This window comes from Arvicanthis niloticus, chromosome 8, assembly GCF_011762505.2.
Source record: "Arvicanthis niloticus isolate mArvNil1 chromosome 8, mArvNil1.pat.X, whole genome shotgun sequence".
In the NCBI taxonomy this organism is placed as follows: Eukaryota; Metazoa; Chordata; class Mammalia; order Rodentia; family Muridae; genus Arvicanthis; species Arvicanthis niloticus.
Genome location: NC_047665.1, coordinates 25,365,201 through 25,390,167, shown reverse-complemented (window position 1 = coordinate 25,390,167; position 24,967 = coordinate 25,365,201). Strand labels below are relative to the sequence as shown.

General features: G+C 44.0%; 1 protein-coding gene across 8 annotated transcripts in view; it reads left to right on the top strand.

Annotated features, from left to right (window-relative positions):
* Rreb1 (ras responsive element binding protein 1) overlaps positions 1-24,967 on the top strand; it is a 180,473-nt gene that overhangs the window by 84,419 nt on the left and 71,087 nt on the right. Inside the window, exon 1 of one of the 8 annotated variants that reach the window (XM_076939175.1) lies at positions 1,758-1,848. The exons of the other annotated variants lie outside the window; for them this stretch is intronic. The gene's annotated coding sequence lies outside the window, so the exon portion shown is untranslated. Of the gene's footprint in view, positions 1-1,757; positions 1,849-24,967 lie in introns of those variants that run through there. 8 annotated transcript variants of the gene reach the window in all.

Below are 24,967 nucleotides of genomic sequence, written 5' to 3'. Positions count from 1 at the left end.
GTTGCACATGTCATGCAATATTCTAGAACTCTGGCTGTCAGGCCTGAAAATAAGAACCTGGTTCTCGCACTTTTAGCGAAAAGGGTAAACTTTCAAACGCGGAGAACTAAGCTGCCCTCTAACTGCCCCTGCGACCCAGGGCTTTTAAAGCGGCGACGGCGAACCGGTCGCCCACTCGCATGGCTGTCTGCGCAGCGGTCGGTCGCTTCTGGCTCTGCTCCGACTACTGTGGCAGCAACCTCGAGGGTAAAGTTGTTGCAGAAACCTCGAAGCCCTCGGTGTAAGCTTTAAACGTGCATGGGCGTCCTCAGGCCCAAATCTGTCCTTGTCAGGACACGGTCAGCACCTCGGGTGACCCCAGAGCTTCCAGGCCTGTGACCCCGCGGGGCATCCCCCGGGGTTCGGCTTCCCAGAGAAGGGCGTGAGGGAGACTTGAGGTGAGCAGCCATTATACAGACACGCGTCGGCGCCGACTGGCGGTGTGGTACGAGGCCACCGAGCCGCCGAGCCGCCGAGCCAGGCTCTCTAGGGCCTGTCGGTGATCTCCTCAGCTGAGGGACTTGCGGCGCTTGGCCAGGCTCCGCGGGACCTGCACGACGCTCGCCTCACCGCTCGCTTCACCTCAGCTCCAGTGCTGGGCACTTGGCGAGTGGGCCGCAGAGCCGTCAGTCATGTCGGCAGAGCCGCCGATTGGCTGAGGCCCCGTCTGGGGGTGGGGCAGGGCGCTGGCATCCCCGATGTGGGACCTTGAAGATCTTGATCTCTGTCTCTCAGGATCTCCTCAGGCTCTCGCCGCAGTGTCTGGCTGGAGCAGCGGTTCAGTGGCAACCAGAGGTTCCCCAGAAACCCGTTTGAGCCACGAAGCCTTAGAAAGAATTCTCTCAGAGACGGCTTAGAAAATGTGGGTGCTCTGAGCAAGACCCTCTTCCTCTTTACGCCTTCTTCCTTCTTCTGGCTAGTTCGAGGGCTTTTAGCTCGTGACCGCGTTTACAGTTTTCACAGGCCCGCGCTGGCCGGCTCGCATTCTGTAGTTTTCCCTCAGAACAAGTCCCTGTTCGGATCTTGGGTTTCCCTCGATGGCGTGGCTCACTGGAGGGTGGCGCTGAGCTGGCGGCTACAGAGCTGGACCCGCAGGAGGCCCCGTGGAGCAGGAAGTCAGGGACTTCCATGTGGGGGACAGCAGCAGAGTGGCAGCAGCATTCGAGCACACACAGCTCAGCCCGGCCTTTCTGAATCCCCTCGTCAGAAAGGGTAACCGGGTTTCTCCAAAATGACTCTCACTTGGAGAATAGAGGCAAAGGCCCTCAATAGTGCTGAGCCAGGCCTCCGGCTATGCATCCTTCATGGGAAGCCCACACGTTGCAGTCACTGTGTTGAAAGTGGGGCACTCTCGTCTTATCTCAGGGCTGCTTCCAATTTCTCTACACAGGACCAGTTGTTAGGAAAAAAGAGCCTGTTTAGGTGTGGTGCGGCTTCCTTATGTTCTGAATTTGTACATCACTCTAGTAAGGATAGTGTTGCCACTGCTACTGACTGGCCAAAGGTCTCTTGCCACAGAGCCGCCTGTTAGGTGTGCTCTGTCTTACTCTAGGACAGTCCACAGGGTCAGCTTTGAAGCTCCTTGGCAGGTTCTCTAGTAACCTTACAGTCATGTAACTCAGAACACGGCTGGAGCCAGGGACCGTGATGCAGCCTTAGAAAAGTGGCCCTCCTGCGCAGTACACTACAGTCGCCTAGATCATTTCTTTGTCTTACAGTGTGATGCCTGGCCTACTGCACTTTGGGATCTGCCGCCTTTTTACTTTACTGTTTGGTGACCAGCTTTCTCAAAATGAATCCATCACCAGGGTGAGAACTTTTCCATGCTACAAAAACCCCACCTCCAGAAGATTCTGATTGAGCTAGTTGAGGTCGAGGGTAGAAACAGGTAATTTAGAGCATTCGTGTCAAAATTTTGATGAGGTAGGTGTGGTGGCATTCATCTTCAATTCAGGCATCTCTGTGTGTTTAAGCTATCCAGAGCTGCATAGATCCAACACACACACACACACACACCCTTGATGAGACAAGTGTGTGTGTGTGTGTGTGTGTGTGTGTGTGTGTGTGTGTCTTTGAACAGTCAGTTCTCAGTGGATTCTGGGAGTCAAACTCAGGTCTCTAGATTTGACCTTTACCCTCTGAGTCATTCCCACAAGCCCAACAATTAGGAAAAAAAAAATTTTTTTTTAAACACAGATGAAAGGTAAGCCCTGCATTCTCCTAGCTGATGTTTGCTTGCTGCTGTTCAGTTTGCTAGAACCATCATGGCCCCAGCACTGGCAGGTGTAAATGCCACTAATTAATTTTTTAAGGACTCAGAGCTCTGACAGAGTTATCGGGGATGCTGAGTAGCAGGTACCAGATGTTTCTTTTGTTAAGGTCAGGGAGAAGTAATGTTTCAGGTAATCAGTCTATGTTTAATCACTTAGTCTGATGTTATGGGGCTTGGAGTAATTGAGTATTTTAAGGCGGAAAGAAGAGGATGTACATTCTGGTTTCTAGTGTGCCTTTCCCCGTCACAGTATTATCTTTGGAGGGGTTGACTCGATTATCATTAGGCCCAGGTCCTGTTAGAAGAAGGTTGAATGGTACTTAGGGGCCTCTTTATCTGAGCCGTTTTGCCACAGCTGAAGTTGACAGCCTGTGCCTCTAACTGAATTCAGTCCTTTTTCACTGGGGGACAACAGTAAAGTCAGAGAGGCTCCTCATGTCGAGAAGACGTTACAGCCTCTGAACAGCCTTTGGTTTCGCAGTTCATGAATGCACCATTTGTTGTTTTGAGCACAACTGTTAGATACAACTGGCCCACTCTGCCTGTGAGCAGTGAGCATCCATGTGGCTGGACTCCTCCCACAACACAGGCCTTTTTTTTTTCTTTTGGCATGGACCAAGATTTTATTCACACTAGAATTTCTTTGACCCAATTTATGTTTTTCAAAAGCGTAAATTTCAGAAAATAAGGTTTTAATGTGCTAAAACTGGCCTGAGAAATTTGAATATTTTAGTTGATTAGAGAAAGATTTTTTTGGGAGGGTGGTTTTTTTTTTTTTTTTCACACATGCTGACTTTGAAATTGAATTTTAAATTAAAGTTCTAAAGTTATCTTTATATCATTTCTTCATCAAATATTGCCTTCAATTCAGAATTTAAGATCCTAAATGCTTTCATAGCAAAAATAAGCGTATGAGGCAGTGAGTTAATTTTGTTTGATTTAACCATTTTACAATGTATACATCTATCAAAGTGTTGTGTATAGACTATAAATAAATACAGCCCCCATCCCTACCCACTGCTCAGACTCAGCCCAGAGTCTTTGCTGTGCTAGGCAGTGATTACTACTGAGGTAAATATTCAGCCTGACACCTTTTGTCAACCACACATAATAAAGCTTATTAATTAAAAAGTAATTTAAGGGAGCTGTCAGTTGAACTTTAACATGGTGTTCTCAACCATTTCTAGAATATTTCTGGATGGCAATCATTCTTCTCTTAGAGCAGGACTCTACACATGACAATGCTCATGCTAGCTTTTTCACTTCTGTTTTCTTTTCCTCTCACATGCTCGTTTTGGGCCCTGATTGGTTGCAGCAGGTGTTTACATTGAAATTATTCCTTCTTTATAGTTGAAGGTATTTTAGCTAGAGAGTATTAGTTTCCCTTTCTGCTGTGTTTTGCATGTTCACACTGATCTTTTTGGCTGCAGTTGGGTCTCCGATGGACCAAGGACACAAATTTCTGTTTACTATGTTTTAAACATCCTGTAACAATGGATCCTACATGCATTGATATCCCAGGGCTTCTAAGAATGGCACTGTCTGGCTGCTAGAAATGAAGAAGTTCTGTTTGTTGAATCTGGTTTGATTTGTTCGTCGGATATGTTGACCTGGTTTGGTTTGTTCGTTTTATTTTTGAGACCAAGGTCTCATTGGGTAGCCTTGGCTGACCTAGAGCTTGCTTTGTAGACCAGGCTAGCTTTGAGCTCACAGAGACCCACCTGCCTCAGCCCAAGGGCCAGGATTAAAAGCATGTAACACCACATCCCTGGCTATGTAGTTAAATCTTCAGTAAATTTTCTCCCTGCCTCTGTCTCTGTCTCTCTCTCTCTGTCTCTCTCTTTCTCTCTCTCTCTGCACACACGTGCACATGCTCATGTGTGTGTGTGTGTGTGTGTGTGTGTGTGTGTGTGTAGATAAGTCTTGCTTTGTAGCCCAGGTTGGCCTCCTTCAGACTCTTTTGCTCTGAGATATTTATCTATCTTTCAGTGAAGTTATGGAGACTCTACATTTGTGTTTATGTTAAAAATTGGCATTGAAACATGTACAGGAAGAAGGTACAGTCTGGTGTGGGATCTTGCTCACTTCACTGTTGGTTCATGAAGATGTCTCCTAAATGGCAGGTTAGGTGGGGGAAGCAAGTTCATGTTTAAAAATTCTGAGCAGCAGCTCTCTCAGCCTTGTCCTCAACTTTAGTCTTCCATGTTTCCATGCTTGGTTTTGATATGTGCCTTTAAAATGCATAAAGTTGCAGACTACTCGCCCTTTACCACTGTGAGTGTTTAATTATGTGTGCCGTTTGAAATGGCAGCTAAAGCAGCAAAAGGAATTATCAGCAGGTAGAAACTGCTTTTCCTATGTCAGAACAGCCAGTGTGGCTGAGTTGATGCTTCTGTTGCTAAGCAGGTAGGTTTCTGGTCTGGAGGCTACCCATTAACCCTATAAGTGCCTAATGACAAACTGAAAAAATAAAGAAAAATAACCCAGTGTTTTTTCCTGCATCACCATTTGTCCGAATGCAAGAAAAGTGGGAAAGGGCAGCTTAAGCTTGATTTCCTCATTCAGAGGACAAGGAGGAGAGCAGGGAGATGATGAGGACTCCAGGTTAGCAGTTTTCACTAGATGAAGGCTCTAGCAGTTGATAGTGAAGATCTCAGCAATATGATAAAAATTATAGGTTGGACTCCAGTGAGGAATGGGGTTAGCTCTTCTCTGTGGTATTTTCTCTGTAACCCTGCCTTTAATTGCCCACATGGCTGTGAGGAGAGGAAGAAGGAAGAAAGGGGTTGCTGTTTCCATCCATTTGCCAGAAAGGAGTTAACAGAACATACCACAAAACAGGTTGGGCAAGACTGTTAAAGTCAGTGATGAAGTCTGCCTCCCCCTTCTCTTCTTCCTCCCTTCTCCTCCTCCTCTTCCTTCTCCTTCCCTTTACCACTTTCAGGACTTTAAAACATCTTTGGACTATCGCCTACATCCCCCTCCCTCCCCTGCGCCCCCAACTCACTGCCTGGCTTCCCCTCTCCTAGTCAGAACACTCAATGTGAATAAAATACTTTGTGCAGATGAGGAGCTTGTCTGCAACAGGCAGGCAGCCTGGCCAGCTGTTTCTCAAGCAGTCGATGGTGCCCTCTGTCATGTAACATAGGCCCTATTCAGCAGCAGCATTCTTGAGTATGCATTTATGCCTCTGTGGGACTGTGGAGTGGACAGCGAGGGAGGGAGGGAGGGAGAATGTGGAGGCTGGAATGAAGAGGGAGTGTGTGCATTCACACAGAGTCAGGGAGCAATGAGCCACCCAAATGCCACTAAGTTAGGAGACATTGTCTGAAGCATCTTTAGTTAGCTCTGACTTCTGGGGTATCTTGGGGCCTAGGATGCAGGAGAACTTGTTTCATTGAAGGTCAGTTCGTGTCTGATAAGTTGTACATGGTGTTTGCATCCATTCATCCTATAAACATACCATATATAGTCATGTTTGAGCTTACTATAACATCACAAGGGAAGCACTCCTAACGCACAGTTCCTTTCTTGCTCAGAGCATCAGACTCACACAGGCTATTTCTGGTGTCTTGTGGCCTGCTGTCTTTGGGGAGGGGGAGAAAAAAAAGGCTCTTGCTTTCCATATTTACACTGTTTGCAATGTTTTTGATTCTTATTTGCCTAGCACTCTGAAAGTTAAAAGAATTTTACTGTCATGGGAGGAAAAACAGAATTCTCTGAGTGCATCTGTTTTAGAATAAAAGCCTGTTTTTGTTAGTGTCTTTAGTGTCACATACGTTTTGTTTTATGAGTCCTGATCTCCCACTGTTCTGAGAGCATCCTTTTATGTCATTGGGGTGAGCCATACCCTGTAACATGTAGTAGTCATTAGTGGCCATGAAGAAGTTTTCCTTCTGTTTTCTTTCTCTGCCTTCCTGAACTGTCCAGATTATTTACCACGTATCACGTTAAATGTTCAGGGCAGAGCTTGTAGCATTCAGAACTTGACAGAGCTGAGTCGAGGAGGTGGCACCGAGAAACAAATGCAGTCCCTTTGTCCCAGACCTCAAATACTGTATTTCAGCTTGGAGTGAGCATCAGGGCATTTGTGGCTCAGATAAGAGATCCATGCTCCACCCCACCCCAAATAGGCTCCTATTCCCTAGAATGTGGTTTTTCCCAGGACATATGTAAATAACTTGAGGGAATAGATGATTTGCCAAGCTGGGACTTCTGTTTTGTTTTCTTTCATTAGCCTCATCAGAGTGAATCTGTATCTGACTGTGTGACAGACAGTCAATTGTCCCATCCTCTCCTCTCCAAGGCTGTTATAAGACTCTCTACTTCTGTCAAGCCTCACTGAGGAGTTTTTAATGCAGTAGAACAAACTTCATTCTTTCAACTTACATGATTGTGTTTTTCCAAGTAGTGCAAGCTGACTCATAAAGTTTCTTCAAGAGCATCAGTAAGTTCATACTTTAAAAAAAAAAAAAAAAAAGTAAGTGGTGAGGCACTTCAGAGGCAGATGCAGCTCTGTGAGTTCAAAGCCAGACTGATGTATGTAGGGAGACCCTGTCTCAAAAATAAACAAAATCCAAACAGATGTGTGAAGAGATGGCTCAGCAGTCAAGAGCACTGGCCGCTCTGCAGAGGACCCAGATTCCATTCCCAGCACCTACATGGCAGCTCAGAACTGTTGGGAGCCCAGGATGCCCTCTCCTGGCTTGGCTTTGCAAGCACATGGTGCAATGACATGTACAAAGGCAAAACAAAACAATTCTTGAAAAAAATCAAAACATTTTCAAATGATCTGCATTTATTTCTTGATAATTGCTAATTATTAGTAATAATTCCTCAATATTAGATAAGGCTTACAAAATCCAGATGATCTGTTATCACCATGGAGACCACAATAGATTGGTTAGTATGGGGTCGACTCATATGTACTCTTATCACTTACGCAGAGGTAACTTACTTGGCACTCTCCGGCCCAGACTGAGTGAGAGCTAGTGGGGTGAACAGTGTATATAGCGGTGATTTATAGCTTCCAGAAGCCACACAAGTATTAAGAAATCCTGGCGGTAACACCTCTAATCTTGATTTGTGTGGTATGCTAGCAATATTTATACTGTTCTTTTGTTTGTTTGTTTGTTGGAGACAGGGTTTCTCTGTATACCTCTATCACATGCCTTTAATCCCAGCCCTCAGAATGCAGGTGGAGCTCTGGATTTGAGGCCAACTTGATCTACAAATCCAGGACAGCCAAGGCCACCCATATACACAATTGACACAGTGCATGTGAGTCAGCTGCCACCACCACCCGGCTTTGTTTATAGTCTTAATGTGAGTTGTTCTTTGTGTTTATAACTAGCATGCTATGCTAGATGCCGCTGAATTTTTTTTATTAAAAATTTAATTTACTATTTTATGCACATGAGTGTTTTGCTTGAAAGTATGTCTGCGCATCACACGTGGATGTCAGAAGAAAGCATCAGACTGTTGTAAGCTGCTGTTTATGTGATGGGAATCTGACCTGGGTCCTCTGTAAGAACAAATGCTCTTAACTGTTGAGACATCAACCCAGCCCCAGGATGCCATTGTTTTTATTATTATTATTATTATTATTATTATTATTATTATTATTATTATTAAGCCGTCTCTGGTGTAAAGAAAGAAAATATCTCTATACCAGAGATGTCATAGGTGCCTGGAAGATACTCTTTACAGAAAAGGAATTTTGGACTTGTGCTGTGTGTGTGTATAAGATTTATTTTATTATTTTGTAGATGTGTATATGTGCATGGAAGTGCAGGTGCCTGAGAGGGCGTTGGATACCCTGGAGGTGGAGCTGGAACTACAGTGGTTGTCAGCTACCCAACATGGATGCTGGGAACCAAACTCATGTCCTTTGCAAGAGCATCCAGCCCTCTTATCTGAGTTACCCCTAGCTTCATTGGGTGTGCTTGTTTTGTTTTAGTTTTGTTTTGTTTAGCCAAGGCAGGCTTTAAAACTAATTCCTGTTGTTTCGCTTCAGCTTTCCATGTGCCGGGATGGGATTGTAGGCTCAAAAGGACCATGTTCTAATAATCAGACTCACAGATACATTTGAATACTCAATACTTCAATATATTAGCTTTTTTAAAGACTTCTGTGCATTTAGATTTGCTGTAGCACATTTCTAATAATGAAGGATGGCATAAAATTCATGTTTCTTTTTTCAGACAAGCCCTTAGTGTTTTTCATACATGAAACTGTTTATTTCAATATTTAACTAGAGTTAAAATTGGATCTTGCCAGTATCCAGGGAAACTCTGGCTCCAGATTGCCACACTAAAGGTTGAAAGTATTCTCTTACATTGTAGTCACTTTTGACACTGTCCAGCAAGGGAAATGCATTTCAATTTTATATATAAGAAATAGGAATGAGCTGTCTGTATGCTAGAAGCTCAGAGCATCTGGAAATAGAATTAAAAGCCTGGACTTCCCAAGAAGCAAGTAGCAGGTTTGAGAGCTGACTCTATGAAGTAGGGTTAGCACAGGGTACTTGTGCAGAAGAGGTGTTGCTGCTAAGGGGTTGAGATAGTTTCTCTTTGAAATCTGGGGCAGCTAGCAGAAGTGACCTGTAGTAGGTTGTGATGGCTACTGTGTTTGCAATGGATCTTGTCATATCCGTTGGGTGGGTGGAGCCTCAGGGACAACTGTTAGAGTGGAGTAGCAGAACTGGAGGTTCAGGTAGGGAAGTGTCCAGGCATGGAATGGAATAGCCTCTGGGTGCCTGGAGAGCAGCCCTTCTGAATCATAGGCACAGAGGAACTCGGTCCGTTGGAGCTAATGGGTAGAGAGCGGGAGCGTGCACGCAGTTACTATTCTCCCTGCAGAGCTCCGAAACTGAAGACACCGCAGACATTGCTGGGCTGTTAGTGGACACTCAGTCTGCCATAGCCACTATTTAAAAACTCTTTCCCTTTTATAAAAGCCTTTTTAAAAAATTAAACTAGATGCCACCAATTAACTTTAAAGCTAAAGTTGTTCTTACAGATACCAAGCCACTTATTAAGAGGGGAGATGAGACCCAGAGAGAAAAATTTGATCAATTGATTTAAGGTTGTTGGAGGATTAAAATGTTACTTGATTGCCAGTCTTATCCTGGATTTGGGGATTTCAAGGAAAAGTGGACAATACCAGCTTTTGTCCAAGGATTTCTTCAGTCTCATGATCTGTATAGCCAGTTCCAGGGGCAGAAAGTGCTGGCATCCTCTGTGCCTCATCCACTTAGAGGAGGAACTGCAGTGGGAAGGATGTTCTGACTTGGGAATTGTTTAGCTGAGAACTGACTTTGGTCCTGGCATTAATTTTATACAAAAGTTGGCACATCCCAAAGTCATAACATGAATGGGCTACAATATTTGGGTATAAGTTTGAGTTTAAGGGGGAGGCAATAGTAAGGAAACCATTAGAGGCAGTCCCTTCCAGTCCCCTGTTGCATGGAGAGAAGCTGGCCCAGCCAAGTTGGGGCAGAGCACAGGGATCATCTTGATAAACTATATCAAATAATTTAGAGATACAGACAATTTATTCAAGTCTGAAGCTGCAGACCTCTGAGCATAAGTAAATGGGGATCTGGGTTATATAAAGATACCATTTATAAACTCCCAGGAATTGACTTACAGCTAGATTCTCTTGTGATGGGCACATGTGCAGAGGTGAAGTGATCAGGTTAGAGCAGAAGAACCATGTAGAATTGCTTTATATGGCTTTGTTTTCTCAGTGTTAGATCCCCATATCTCTTTCTTTCACACAGAAGCATGCAAAGGACTCTGGTTTGATGAAACAGTATGAGTGTTATAAAGTCACTTGGCTGGATAATAAATCATTTAGGAACCTCGTGGGAAAGTCTCTAGCAAGACGTGATGCTGCTTCATTTAGCTAATTTAATAAGACTCTTTTCTAACAGCGCACAATTCCTGTTACTATTTTTTAATGGTCTAAGAATATTACATGCTATTTCCTTATGAAAAGTGAAGAAATGATTCTGCTTCAGGATTCAAATGAAGACTTATTGGTCTCCATAACACAAATAAAATGACATTGTTTTTATGTATGGGGGTAATTGAAAGCTAGGTTTTCAGGGCTGGAAATTTAGCTTAGTGGGAGGGAGCTTGCCTAACAAATGTGAGAGCCTAGGTTTAATTTCTAGCATGGGGTGGGCACCTGGAAAGGGCATCTTGCTGTGTCACTCAAACTTAGTGGCTCAAACAGTCCTCCCGCTCCAGCCTTCTGAATAGCAAAGCTACCGGCATATACCACTGCACCCAACCTAGATTTTCTTTTTCTTTCTTCCTTCTTTCTCTCTCTCTTTTTCATTTCTCTCTTTCTCTCTCCTTTCGTTTGCTTCTTTTTGTTTTTTTGAGACAGAGTTTCTCTTTGTAGCCATGGCTGTCCTCAAACTCACAGAGGTCTACCTGCCTCTTCCTCCCAAGTACTGATACTAAAGGTGTGGGCAATAACCATCTCTGGAAGTGAAAAGGTGTGTGTGGTGGTGTGGGGGGAGGTAGGGAAATAAAAGAGTCCTTTTGTTCTATATAGAATGATTGTGTGTTCCATTAGAAAACTCTGCCTCCTTTGAAATGAGTTGTAAACTAGGGTCTTTAATGATAGCCCTCCAGGAAGTGCTCTTCTGGCTCAGTAGAATGAACGGCTATGTTTGTTCTGTTGCATATATTTTTATTGTTTCTTTTCAGTTCTTTCAGTTTTATGTGTTTTCTAGTTTAAATCTGGCATTTTGGTTGCATGCCTCTAATCTTAGCACTTGGGGAAACTGAGGCAGCAAGATAGAGATTTTTGAGGTCAGCCTGCCTGGGCAACTTAGTGAGATCTTAGTGAGATCTTGTCTTCCCTACCTTTCAAAAAGAAAGAGATCCCCCCTCTCCTTTCTATTTAGGCAAAATAAGTTATTAGTCCACACACAATCAAATGGAACCTTTGTGCTTTTGGTCTGTCCCAAAGAAACAGAATGAAAGTTGAAAGGGTTCCAGTAAGGAGACAGAAAACAGTCTCCCTTCTCATCTGCAGGCAGTAGCTTCCAAGATCCCTTATCAAAGATGCTAAAATTTAGTAATCTAGATTATTTTTAATATCTAATAGAGTTCTCATGTGACCTCACTCTGATTCAGTATAGCACTCAAGGCACAGCAGATCCCAGTTTTCCTTTAGAAACTTTAGATTTGGGCAGGGAGGTGTGTGTGTGGGGGGGGGGGTTGTTAGGGGATCAGGTTATAGAAGCCATAGGTACAGAAGGCTTCTGTGGGCACATCATCTCACCCAGCTCTTGTTCCAAATCCTCCAGCATGTTACTTTTCACCCTGGAAATACTTGTGAGCATATTTAGTTTTCTCAGTGAGAGTTGTTTCATGAGGATACTGCAGTGAGGGGTTTTTATAATTGGGTAGAAACAGACCTCAAAGGGAAGATGTAATAATACTTTTGCCGATAAAAGTTAATGAGGATAGGGTAGACATCCTGGCTGATTACACATTCACCCTCACACATACTCACGTGCTTTTCATAGATTAGAAACAGTTTGGGTACCTTTGTCATAAAGATGATAGGCATTGTTCTTGATGGTTTGGTTGGTTTGGTTTGGTTTGGTTTGGTTTGGTTTGAGACAGGGACAAGATCTCATGGTTGTACAACTTGGAATTCAATAAATCACGCTGATATAGAGCTCACTGATTCACCTGCCTCCGAATTCTGAATGCTAAGGATTAAAGGCATGGGCTACCATATCTGGGACAGATAGACATTGGTTAATTTAAGCTATACCGAATGTGGTATCAAATAATCCTTGAAGCCTAAAACATTTAACTCAGGCCTTTATTACTGATAGAAAATCTTCAGAAGAGTTACAACTTGTTGGTCTAGTTCACTTCCAGGATTAATTACGCAAGGATCCAGGCTGCAGTGATGTGCATGGCCCTGACCAGCAAGTGACCTGCCCGAATGCAAAGTTATTCCCTAACTAGTTATTCTCTAACTAGTTATTCTCTGACCAGTCAGTTATTCTCTAACTAGTGAGCTGCCTGCTTTGTCTCCTTTATCATTTCATCTCCTGAAGGTTTCCTTTGACCATAAATAAATGAAGACTTAGGCCTAAAACCTAAAACTTGAACTAACTGTTCACTTAACAGTGATTCTCAAAGTGTATTTCCACAAATAAGTGCATAAGCATCACCATGGCACTTGGCAATGAAGATTCTCTTAGATTTCGTCAGATACTAGAGGGCTGGCAGGGTCCATGATAGATTGTCAGTATGTATGTGCAAGGCCCTAGGTTCTTGGATTGATAATTAGCACCATAAGCAAAAGAAGAAACTGCTGTGGGGTCCTACAAAACTGTTACACCCAGTAACTGAGGTATTAGGAAAGGTTAACTGAGAATGACTTAAGTGTTAACACCAATCGGATTCATGATTGAAGAGTTAAGCCTAAAGTTCTGATAAGCATTCACTACTGTGAATGTCTGGGAAACATACATGGGATCACACATATGAAACAGCAGTAAGTGTTAGAGGGTTTGTACTGTGGGTCCCAGTCTATGCTCCTATCAAATGTCTTCATCTGTTGCCCACAATAACCATATGATGTATCTGTTTTTATTGACTTTGTCTTTTAGCTGAGGAAAATGAGACACGGTAGTGTCTCAAGGTCAGGATGTGAATGGTAAATGGAAGAATTGAACACAGGCACAAAAAGTGGCTCAGAAATCCACCCCACAACCACAGGGTGCGTGCGTGTGCTTGCTGATCTTTAGGGTGACAGTTTACCAGGCCCTATCACTTTTTTTTTTTTTTTTTTTTGAATGGAGACAATCTGAGAAATAGCAGGAAGTATGGTGTGATGGTGACAGTTCACATTTTAAGTTAAGCCCCCTCACCACGAGCTTCATTCGTTGGTGGTTTATATGTGTGGTGGGCTACTGGCAGTATTGGCCAATCATGGAGGTGCGTGGCTAGGTTCTAGTTGCTCAGCCATTTAAAACCGAAAAATAAACAGAATGAAGCTGTTAAAGGGAGAATCAGGGAGTTAGTGGGAAGTGGTTTCTCAGAGTGAGGTGTAGTTCAATCAACATTACAGGAACATTTTCTTCAGTTAACCTATGTGCAATCTCTGGGCTTAGCAGGGAGGCCCTGTTCTCATCACCTTCCCTTTTGAGTCTTCTCTGGCCTTTCATCTCTCTGCCCTCTCTGAGATGCCTGTGTGAAGCTGGATTCCATCAGACACTTTAAAAGTTTCTGTTGAGTCTTCAGTGTAATAGAGAAAATGTGTTTTTCCTTCCAGGAGATGGGATAAAACAGTTCTCAGCCTTCCACTTGAGAAGGCTCTTGGAAGGAGTTACATGGAGGGGATCTAATCATTAGCATTTTGAGCCGATGAAAATGCTTCCAAATGACATGAAGAACTGCTTATTCCCTTACATTCTTTTAAAATTAGTGACAGGAGCTGGAGAGATGGTTCAGTGCTTAAGAGCAACAATGGCTGCTCTTCCAGAGGACCCAGGGTTGGTTCCCAGAACTCATGTGGTAGCTTACAACCTTGTGAAACTCCAATTCCCGGAGATGCAATGCTTTCTGGCCTCCTTAGGCATCAGGCATGTATGTAGGATTACTACATACATGTGGGCATATATTATATGCATATATTATACATAATTCACATAAACATTATACAGATGTATGTGAATATCATATCATATACATTATAGAAATAAATACATCTTATTAAAAAAGATAAAATGTGATGATCAAGTACATTTTCCAGACAGGTCTGAAATCTGTTGCTGTTAGTGGTCTTTTGCTGGCCCACACATTTTGGGCAGCTCTGTAGGGGACAGCATCCTGGCTAACTCTAGGTGGAGGATAAAGATAGCATCACCCCTTTCATGCTTCATCTTGGCTGGGAGCAACTGCTATGCTTTGTATGGCTCGAACATATTTCAGTTCCAAAGTGCAGAAATTTTTAGTTTTCTGCAAGCTTAACTGAGGCTTTGACATTCCAATGTAAGCGTAGGATTTTCCCTTGAGAAGCAGTTGATCAACTAGTAGTTGAATAAAGATGGGAAAGAGCAAATCTAAACAAAATAAAGAACTAACCTGAAAAAGAACTACTTGGTTTACACTGATAGACTTCCAGAGTAGTCCAGACTTGGATGAACCTCTGAGAAATGTCTGGATCATAGTGTTCTTGCTGGGCTCTGTGCTTCTTTTTGCTGGGTTTGATGGCCTATGTATTTGATTCCAGCTCTTAAGGCCTAGGCAGGAAGATCTCTGAGTTTCAGGTCAGCCAGGACTATATAGAGGGACCCTGTCTTCTGTGACTTTCCAGCCATTTTTATACTGAGCCATATCTCAGACCTACAAAGTTCAGCGCAGAAAGAAAAATGTGGAAGTATTTTGGGATGAACATTTAGACGGTGTTTTTTCTTCTCTGAGAGACCTGGTGCCTTTGGTATTTGTATGTAGACCCCCCTAGTTTATATTTAACTAGAGAACTGCTACATGACTGGATTAGAAGAAAAAGTAACAGGCTTGCCTTTAACTACTAGAGTATAAGATGCAGTGTTTGAAATATGCATTTTTCTTTTCTTCTACCAGCCATCAAGAGTAGGAATATGGTGCCATAGACTCCTTGAGTAGAAACAGGGCTTTCCAGAAGTACCACTTAACTGTCCCTGGGACCAGTGTGTGTGTGTGTGTGTGTGTGCATGGGTGTGTGGGTGGTGTAGTGTTTTTTGAGATTTTGTAACTCTGGCTGGCCTGGACTCACAATGTAGTCATGGATGACCTTGAATTAGTGTCCTGTCTCGGGCTCCTAATACAGATTATAGATATATTTGGGGTGCCTGTGTGAGGCCATGCGTTTTGAGGTAGACTCCTATAGTCTAGGCTGGACTTGTATCCCTACTTGGTTTAATATCCCTGAACTTTCTCCATTCTCTTGTTTCAACCTTGGGAGTACTGGGGCTGTAGGCATGAGGACTGATGGAGAACACCGTGAGGTTTCCTACCTGTAAAGACTTTAGAACCAACGGCTCCCCTCTGTTGAGCTTCATCCTTCCTGGGCTACTGGGCTGGTGGTAGGGGGTGGGAGTGGGGAACGTCTGTTTATCTCTGACAGCCACTGGGCTGTCTCCTGCCTGTTCTCTGGGTTCCTTTGCTCATGAAACCATCACTTGCCCAATCCTCTTCTTCCAGCTCACAGCTAGGATCAACTGCCTGTTTTCTGGAGATTTCCAATCAGCCAAATATTTGAGTTCCTACTGTGTGCTAAAGATTAAGACCCTCCAGCAAAGGGGCCTCCTTGGACCCTCTTGGATTCCACTCTACCATATTCAGATGAAAGTGCTCTGTCTTCTGGCCTTTATGCTTGAGGGGGTGGGGTGTCTCTTCTGTTCCCTATTTCAAGTTCCCTCCCTCACCACTTCTACACTGCCACCACCTTCTGGGCCTCTTTGCATTGCTTCACATCCAGTCTTTAGAACAGAATTTAGTTCAACTAACTCTGTGTAGCTTTTTGTTGGCCACCATCCTAGTGCCTTGGGCCACTTGCCTGTGGCAGTTCTTGTCTCTCTTGGCCTGCCTGCCTTTCTTTGAAAGTTGTTCTGGTTTACCTTCTCTATTCCCTTTGTTCCCCTTTCTAGTCACCCAACTCCCCACCCCCAGTCACCGTGTTCAAACAAGTCTTCTGAACTCTTACATCATCTTCTCAGACTACTGTGCGCCTATGCCCCTCACTACCCCAAACCCAGCTTTCCCAGTTCCCCATAATTTGCCCCACACACCCTCTGTAATCATCCTCTGCTCTTCAGCAGTACCTGGTGCTTTCTGACTATCACCTCCAACATCAGATTTTCCAGACCCTTTCCCGTGCACACACCTGTCTGCTTCTGATGCACTTGAGCACCTACTTAATTCTGCTGCTTCTGCTGCTTTCTGGCCCTTAAGTGGCAAGCTCTTGACGAGTGCCCCCTCCCTCAGACCTAGTAATAGATCTTAGGGGTGGGATGGGATGGTGGTTTTATCATAAATATTTACCAGATATAGTCATACATTCCTTTAATCCCAGCACCAGAGGAGCATAGACAGGTGGAGTTCCAAGTTAACCAGGACTACACAGTGGGCCCCTATCTCACAAGTACATAGATACATATACATAAATGTAAGTAATACTTGATGCTTTAGGGAGTATTTCCTCCCCACATCATGAGAGTGCAAGTGAGAATGCAAGTCCTGTTTGTTCTTAAGGAACCTTTTTGGTTTGAAGGGAGCACTTTGTGAAACAGAGTCCTACTGTGTATCCCTGCCAGGAACTTGCCCAGTCTGGAACTTGTAAACCAGGCTGTCCTCAAACTCACAGAGACCCACCTGCCTCTGCCTCCAAATGTTGGAATTAAAGGCACATGCCACTATGCCAACTCAGGTTTCTTTTTAAAAACTCTTTGACAGCCTGAAGGTAAGAGGAAAAAAACATTAGTTTCATCTTCAAAAGATGTAAGCAACAAGAACAAGGACCAGGCCAGCTAGCACCAAGTACCTACTATGCACAGTCACATTCCCAATTCCTCATGATTCTGTTTTTTCTAGCTGATATGTTCTTCTGAATAGGCCGTTTATGCATTGCACTTTGGTTGTTGGGGAGCACAGGGAGGCACACACATCTTTTAAGGGCATCTCAGCTTTTATTGATGGTTTCCATTTAAAATGCTCACTAAGACCTCCATAACCTGAAATCCCCAGGAATTGATTGTGTGAGGTATAGGTACACAACCCATAAGGCTCTCTTGCATCCCCTTTAGAGAAGTCCACCTTATACAGGCTGAGTGCTTTCTTCTAACAGTCACCAAACATTCTGGAATAGTCGTTACGTGAACAAACCTGAGTAGCGGCAGTGATGGGCCTGAGGCTCACCAGTTCCCCTTCCTCTCCAGGAAAATGTTTGGGAATTCTCATGCTTGTATCATGCCTCAGGGGATTTTTTAGAAGCTGATTTGTCCAATATGTATTGAGTTATTGTCATGTGTTCTATGAAAGTTAATTTGATGCTTTATCTCTTCCCAAGAAAAGGGAAGGTTAGAGGTTTAGGTGTTACACTATTGTTAGTTACTATCCAGGTGCCCGTCTGTGACGGTGGTAAATTTGATGAAGAGCCATAGGTTAAAGGGCTGTAGTCCAGTAGATGGAATCCAGTACCAGGCAGATGGAGTCCATCCCTTGTACAGGAGGAAACAGACATACACAAAAGGTATTGCTGTATAACATCTATATCCCAGTCTAAAATGGAACTCATTATGTATCCTAGGCTGGCTTTGAACTTGGGTTCCTGCTGTCTCAGCACAAGCTACCACGCCCCCCCTTATGTATAGTTTTAAATTTTTATTATATTCCTTTACCTTTTAATTTTTATATTTCTGTATATGTATGTGAATGGGTGTGCCACCTTGTATGTGCAAGTGAAACAACTTTTTAAACAAATTTTGATTTTATGTGTATGAGTGTTTTACTTATATGTGTGTCTCATGTGTGCCTCTTATTCTTGGAGGCCAGAAGAAGATGTTGGGTCCCCTAGAACAGGAGTTAGGAATGGTTGCAAGGCGGCACCATATGGATGGATGCTAGGGACCAAACCTGAGTCCACTGCAAGAGAATCAAACACTCCTAACAGCCGAACTATCTCTACAGCCCCTAGATAGGACAACTTTTAGAAGTTGGGTCTACCCTCCTTGTGGGTCCTGGGAATCAAACTTTGGCTTGGTGGCAAGTACCTTTATCCATTGAGGTCTCACTAGCTCCTGTAGTAATTTTAAATGCTACACAGTTAGCATGGCACTATGTTCATTTTAGGTTAGCTTTGTCAATGCTTACATGTGCCAACTTGCTTTTTTTATGGGTGATTTGATTTTTCAGACCTGAAGCTTAAGCCCAGGGCCTCAGGTGTGCTTGGCAAAGTCTTTATACCATGCTATACCTCTGCTCCCATACTGCACTTAGAAGGGACCTAGATAGAACAGTTTCCCAGTGTTTTCATGAACTTTTTTTGTTGGAGGTGGGACTCAGTTTGAGCAGGTTCAGAGCAGATGGGTAGGAAGGGAATGACCCTGTTGCCTGCTTAGGAGACAACCCTGTTCTGTTGGCTTCATGGTCTATATATTGAGTAAACTAATAAATGTTAAGCAAAGTAGTTACTTCTGAACTACCTCCCCTCACATGCCCACAGGGAAGGCCATCTAGTATGGCCTTGGGCTACAATCTAGTACTACTACAATCTAGTAGCCCAAGATTACCAGAGAAAAAGCACTGTAGACCTACCCTGTCCAGAGCTCAAGCTTCTGGTCACAACTAACCATTTAAAGTAGACTCACATAAAACTTTAACAGTTAGAAAGATGGCTTAGCTGGTAAAGGAGCCTCTTGCCACGCCTGAGATCTGGGACTTAGTTAATTTTGCTGTTCCACAATTAGTCATCCCATTGTATGGCCCATATTCCTTGCTCCCTGAGGAATTTCCCCCATCAGCTAACCACTTTGTCATCTGCTGTGTTACCCTATGCAGGCAGTCGAGGATCATTCTGAACATCATCCTGGCCACAAGAACCTCCTCTCCCTTCTCTCTTTGTGATGCTCCACCTCCATCTTCTCCCCTCCCCCCACCCAACACCAGTACCTTTTCGTATCTGTCCTCCAAACTATCATAGTTGCCTCCTAGCTCAGTTATGTGCCTCTAGTAATTTAGTTTTTACATTGCTGCCAAAAGATTTTTAAAATATGGATATGATTAGTTCACCCCAGGCCAAAAACAAACAAAATGCCCATCAGTGGGTTTCCACAGTGGCAGGCTAAAGTTCACCCCTTCCCGGATGGAACCTTGACCTCAGAGTCATTCTGCCAGCCTCATCTTTGCCATTCCCCTACTCCACTCTCCCTCCTTTCTCACAAAGTGCTGTATGCTCCAAGGACTCCCAGGGGAGCCTTTTTCATGGGTCAGAAACAAAGCAAAAGGTTTGTAGTTAGATGGGGGTGGGGGGCAGCAGCTTGTTTCTTTTGCCAAGTAAGGGCATAAGATCTCAGTTATTAATGTCCTTATCTCATTTCAAGGAGTGCCTTTTAACCTTAAAGCCAAAGCAATTTAATTGTGGGCATCAGCCTTTCACTAGGGAAGGGTGAAAATGGTAGAATTTGGGAACTTTGCTTTCTCCACGCAGTGTTCTTGTTGCCAACATTTGGTTTGCCTTTGTCCCACTGCCCCTGTGTTCCACACCTCTTACCTCTGGTGAGCCCCACAGCTTTTTGTGTTTGGCTCATGGTCCACTTTCCCTTGGGCTGGAATTTCACTCTTTGTATCTGCTCTGTCTGCCCACCCTGGGAGCCAGGGGTTCTTTTGCCCTCTGGTGCTTCTGATACCTGGAGCCTCAGGGGGTCTAGTAGGCTGTAGTGCCTGCAGAAGGGGGGCTTTGGTTTTCTCCCCATGCAGAGGACAGAAACAGTGCGGTGTATCTTCAGTAACTAACTCTAGCACCTGGAGAGAAGGTACTCACCTCTGTGGTTTGGATTGGACATCCTCAAAAAGCACTAAGGATGAGCCTAAAACCCCTTCTCCCTTCAGCCCTCTCCATCCACTGCACTGCATGTTTGGTAGTAGAAGCCAGAATGACACAGAGAAACTGAGCCCCTTTGCCAGTAAAACTTGACTATAAATTTGCATCTATTTTTATTATTTTTACATTTCCACATAGTCACTTACAGAGGAATCATAAACTGATTTTTCTTGCCTCAGCCAGATCAGAGAATTAAGGGTTAACTACAGGGAATAAAGAGATGGCATGTTTAGGACTGTCCTGTTTTTGTTTTTTGCATTTCTATCTTACCTGTAAATACTGCTTCTGTGAATAGGCAGTCAGTTGTATAGGCTTGTCAGACTTTTGATTTGGCATTAATTAATTAATACTGGTGTGTCATGATAAGAGGTCATGAGGATCATGAAGGAATCCATTTTTTCTCTGCTAGTTAGTGCTGGGTAATCCAACACAGGTCAGCAGGCTTGGTGGCCTTGGAGACATCTTGCCTGCTGCCCTGGGTTTGGTTTTCTGTAAGTGTTAGAATTATACACATGTTCTATTATACCAGATACAGTTTTTGTTTGCTTTAAAAAAATATTGAATTCCCATTGTGACCATGTCAGAATATCACCAACTTCTAATGTGCTTGTGGAAATGTGCTTACAACCATAATTCAATTAACCATCTGCTGTTCACTTGAATTGTATTTTGACTTCTGCATAAGCATGTGTGTGCCTGGGTTTAGTGGACTGTGTTTGCTTGTTTGTTCATTTGTTTTCCCTCCTCTGGAATTGTAATGAAGTATCTTTTTAAAATAGCTTTTAAGTTTTCCTCAAGAGTGTGTTTTTTGCACGTTTTCTATTTTCTTTGTACAGGTTCTTTCTGACTTCATGGCCTTGTGGGGGAGTTGAGGGTGTTGAAGAGTGTCTGCTGTTTGCCGTGTGAGCCTGACCAGTTAGTTGGCTCCTGTTCCCTCACTCTCTCTTGCCAGGTCCTGTGTCTGTGGAGCAGAGGACAGAGGCCACATGGATATCAGTTCTATCTAGCCTATGGATGGAATAGCATAGCTACTTTGTGTGTGCATACAAGCACTTGCTCTTGGTTCCAGTGGTTAAAGAATAGCAGCACATACCAGTTACTTAAAAAATAGTAATGTATGTACATTGGAATAATGGCTTACACCTGTAACCCAATAGCCAAGAGGCAAAGGCAGGTGGATCATGACTTTAAGGACAACCTGGTCTTCATAGCTAGATCCCTTTCACTGTGTGTGTGTGTAAGCTTGTTTGTAGCTATTGTGTTTGCTCTAGACACAGCAAATCCATAAGTGACCCCAGAAAGCATGTTCTTGTCTTATGCATGTCAGGTCTCCCACACACTGCATCTCATGTGAGATGGTTCAGCCTAATGGCCTGGGTTTTATCCCCAGGACTCACATACTGAATGTAGAGAATCTACTCATAGAAGATGTTCCCAGACATCGGGTACATGTATAGCACATGTGCACAGAAAATAAATTAAAATGCTAAAACAGTTTTAAGTGTGCTACTTTATTGGACTGCAAGGTTGTTTGGAGCTGAAGTGGATGTTGGGTAGGTGTTGCTCAGACACTGTGACAGGCAGGAGAGGCAAGTATTTGGAACAAGTCAAACAGTCTCTCCAGGCTAGCTACAGGAAGTCCAGCCCTTGGCTTTGAGTGGTCAGTATGAGATAAAGTGTGGACTGTTAGAGGCTTGGCCCCTCCTATCACTGGATGGCAAACTGTGAAAGGAAGATAAAGAGAGTGGGGATGTTTTGAACAGGAGAGTGACTTTATCACATGCTTGGTTTATGATTATATTTTGGAGAACTCTGAGATGTAGGTCTGTGTTTCACAGACATGTGAAAGCAATTCCATGTCTTTTTGATTGAGGATTTGCAAATCACTTCCTACTTATGTAAATAGGTATCAGCTTGGTCATCCAAACTGGGATATTATGCTCAGGTATCTGTCTCTTGGAATTGTCCAGCCATCCAGCCATGTCCAGATGTCTGGGACCCTCCTGAGTCTCTGAGTGGCACTGGGGTCAGGATATCCCTTTCCTTTTAGTTGTGGGTTCAGTGGAGGCCAAGTGATTATTTATATATGAGAGGGAGTTCAAGGAAGGGGCCTGTCTCTCTGGGGTTATCTTCCTCTTTCATTTTCTTTGTGTACTTTGTAACTCTTGGTGGGAATTCGCTTCTTTGTAAAGGAGCTGTCTGTTTAGGGTGGGGCCTGTGAGATGCGAACTGGCATTCAGAAGCCTGGGCATGTTCAGCACCTGGTAGGGTAGGAGATCAGCCTAAAGCAAATGAGCCTGTGTACTTTGGCGACACATGCTTCTTTCAGAGCCGGTCAGAAGTGGAGAGTAGCCCTTCACAGCAGCAAGACCAAACCTAATCCTGCAAGTGCCACCCCTGGCAGTACAGTCGCCATGAGCTAATCCTTCCAATGGTCAAGGCTGGGGCAGTCAGGACCAGAGCCTCAGACTTCCTTCAGTACTGCCTTAAATCTCCCTAAGCCTGGACTTATGCTGAGGCAAACTAGCCTCTTGGTACTCAGTATATGCCAAGATTTCCTGACACACAGTCTCTTAGGAAGGACAAGTCTTACCCCATAGTCACATTTGCTTGCCAGTGATTTTTGGATTGTTAGTGTATATAATCAATACTCACCAACCACTTGTATATCGGAGTCTTTGTTTGCCTTCACACATGCAGTAGTGAATTCTTTTCTTAGAGGGAAAATCGGGGAGATGGGAGGAGGAAAGGTCATCTGTTCTGTGCACAGAGGGCAGCCCATCAGGTCCCTGGGAGCTTGGGTACGTCACTTCCCCCAGCACAGTCATTCTCAGCTGACAGTTGGTAATGTCTGATTCCCCACTGTGAAATTTTGACCACAGCTGACCACTTTTCCAATGGGCAATTGAAAGATGTGACTCTCTCTGTTCCATTGCCTTCTAGAAGCGGCCAGGGAAGGAGCAATTCAGACAGCAGTTTTATCTTTCCCCAAATCATTTTGGTTTTCCAAGGAGTGTCTTCCTACAACTGCCCTGAATTCTGGGAATGTGCAGCACCTTCTGATCTGAGGTTAACCACCTGCCCTGGGGTTGCTTAGCTTGCACTCCTGCAGGGAAGACTGGAGATTCCTGAATCCGGCTGCACCCTTTCCCAAACATATCAGCCAGAGACCTTGGGACTCATGAAAGAGTTGCGGGATATTGCCCAAAACTCTACAAGCTGCTACTGAACTTTACCCCAGCTTTTCCCCCAAGCTGTAAATGTAACAGGATACTTAGTTCTATTTCAGAGAAGTACCCAGAACAGCCAGATCACTGCAGCCCAGTTGCAGACCAGGCACATAGCTGGGTGAGCTGGGTGTCAGCAGCACCAGGTTCAGGCGCTGCAGTTGGAAGAGAAAGGCTGTGTTGGGGAATATGAGGAAGAAGCAGCCATGCCCTGTCCTTGTGTGTGTGGATTCTTTGGTTTCGCAAATGTGGAGCCGAGTAGGATTTGTTCCACCGGCAGTATACAAAGCCGGATGGGTTTTATTTCCTGCTTGCCATGCAGCGCCTGGAGAATCAACAGCTGTTCTGCTCTTTGCTATCAGTGGAATTGCATTTGTGATAAGCCAACTTACATATTTTTAATTGTCTCGCTTGTGGGATGAGATGGGATTTTTTAAAACAAAGAACATCACACTGGGCTGCTGTTAGAGCTTTGCCAATATAATAAGAGAAGCTGTTAGGCAGCTAGAGGCAGACAGACTCACACCAGAGGGAGAGGGGCAGGGGTAACCAGACGTTGGTTGAAGAAGTATATTGTTAGCTCAGACTGGGGGCACTATACTGTTTCCCATATATTTCAATAATTCCACTTCACTCTCAGATAGGAGAACTGAGGCTCAGAAATGTGTAATTCATCAGCCAGAAGAATCACACTCTGATTAGATGTTTTAAAAATTATTTTTGTAATATTTGTCTGTGTAGTTGGTTACCCACCCTATTTGAATACCAGATGAAGCAAGCTCTTCCATCCAGTGGCTGTTGTCTTTTGAATCCCTGGTTTAAGGCTGGCAAGATGGCTCAGCAAATAAAGGTGCCTGCCTCCCAACATGAAAACCTGAGTTTGATTCTAGGATCTCATAATCCACAGAGAGCCAGCTGCCTTCTCACCTCCATACACAATAAATACATTTTGGTTTGTTTTTTAAAAATCCCAAACCAGAGCTAGCTAGTAAGTAGCATCTGTCCACTGCTCAGCTACAATTCCTGCCTTCTTTCCTGCCCTGATATCCTTCAATGGTGAGCTGTTTACCTAGAACCATAAGATGAAGTACCCTCTACCCAGCAAAGAAACAGAAAGCCTGGGTTTGAAGGATCATGGGTCCCAGCACAGTTTCTTTGTGCCTTCCACCGTTCATCATGTTTGTCCGGGTGGACCTTCCAGTCCTGCAGTGTTTGTGTGTTTCAGAAAATTCTCTTCATTCTCAGCCTTTCTAACTTCATTGGTTTCCCAGGCCTTTAGCTTTCTCATGTCCTTCAACTGAAGGGTTTCTCAGTGGTTTTTCTGGTGACTTGATAAGTAGAAGAATCTTGGAACCACAGAATCCCAGATAGAGACCTGTTGCCATCCCACAGAGCAGTAGGACATCCAGCAGATAGATAATAGTCATTACTATATAGGGTTTGCAGGAGGATTAACTGCATATGAACTGCTTACTGCATTTCTGACATAGAACTTTTGCCTCAGGATATGTCCACGGCTGTTCTCTGGACGTATCATACTTTTGAATACAAGCAGGCTTCTGGTATACTCTTAAGTTGAATCCTGTTTTCTGTGACTCAGTCTTGTCTTTTTCCAGTTTTAAATTCTATAAACAGGTATACTGTAGAGGCCCCTCCCTAGTCTTTCCTGTACCTGTTGTTTCCTGATAAGCCAGAACTGCTCTGGAGGTAGGGTAGGGTAGGAGTCAAGGTTAGACCCCACCCTAAACCAGGTGACCATGCACTACAGGTAGGCAAGGACTTGTCTCTCTCTCTTGCTCTT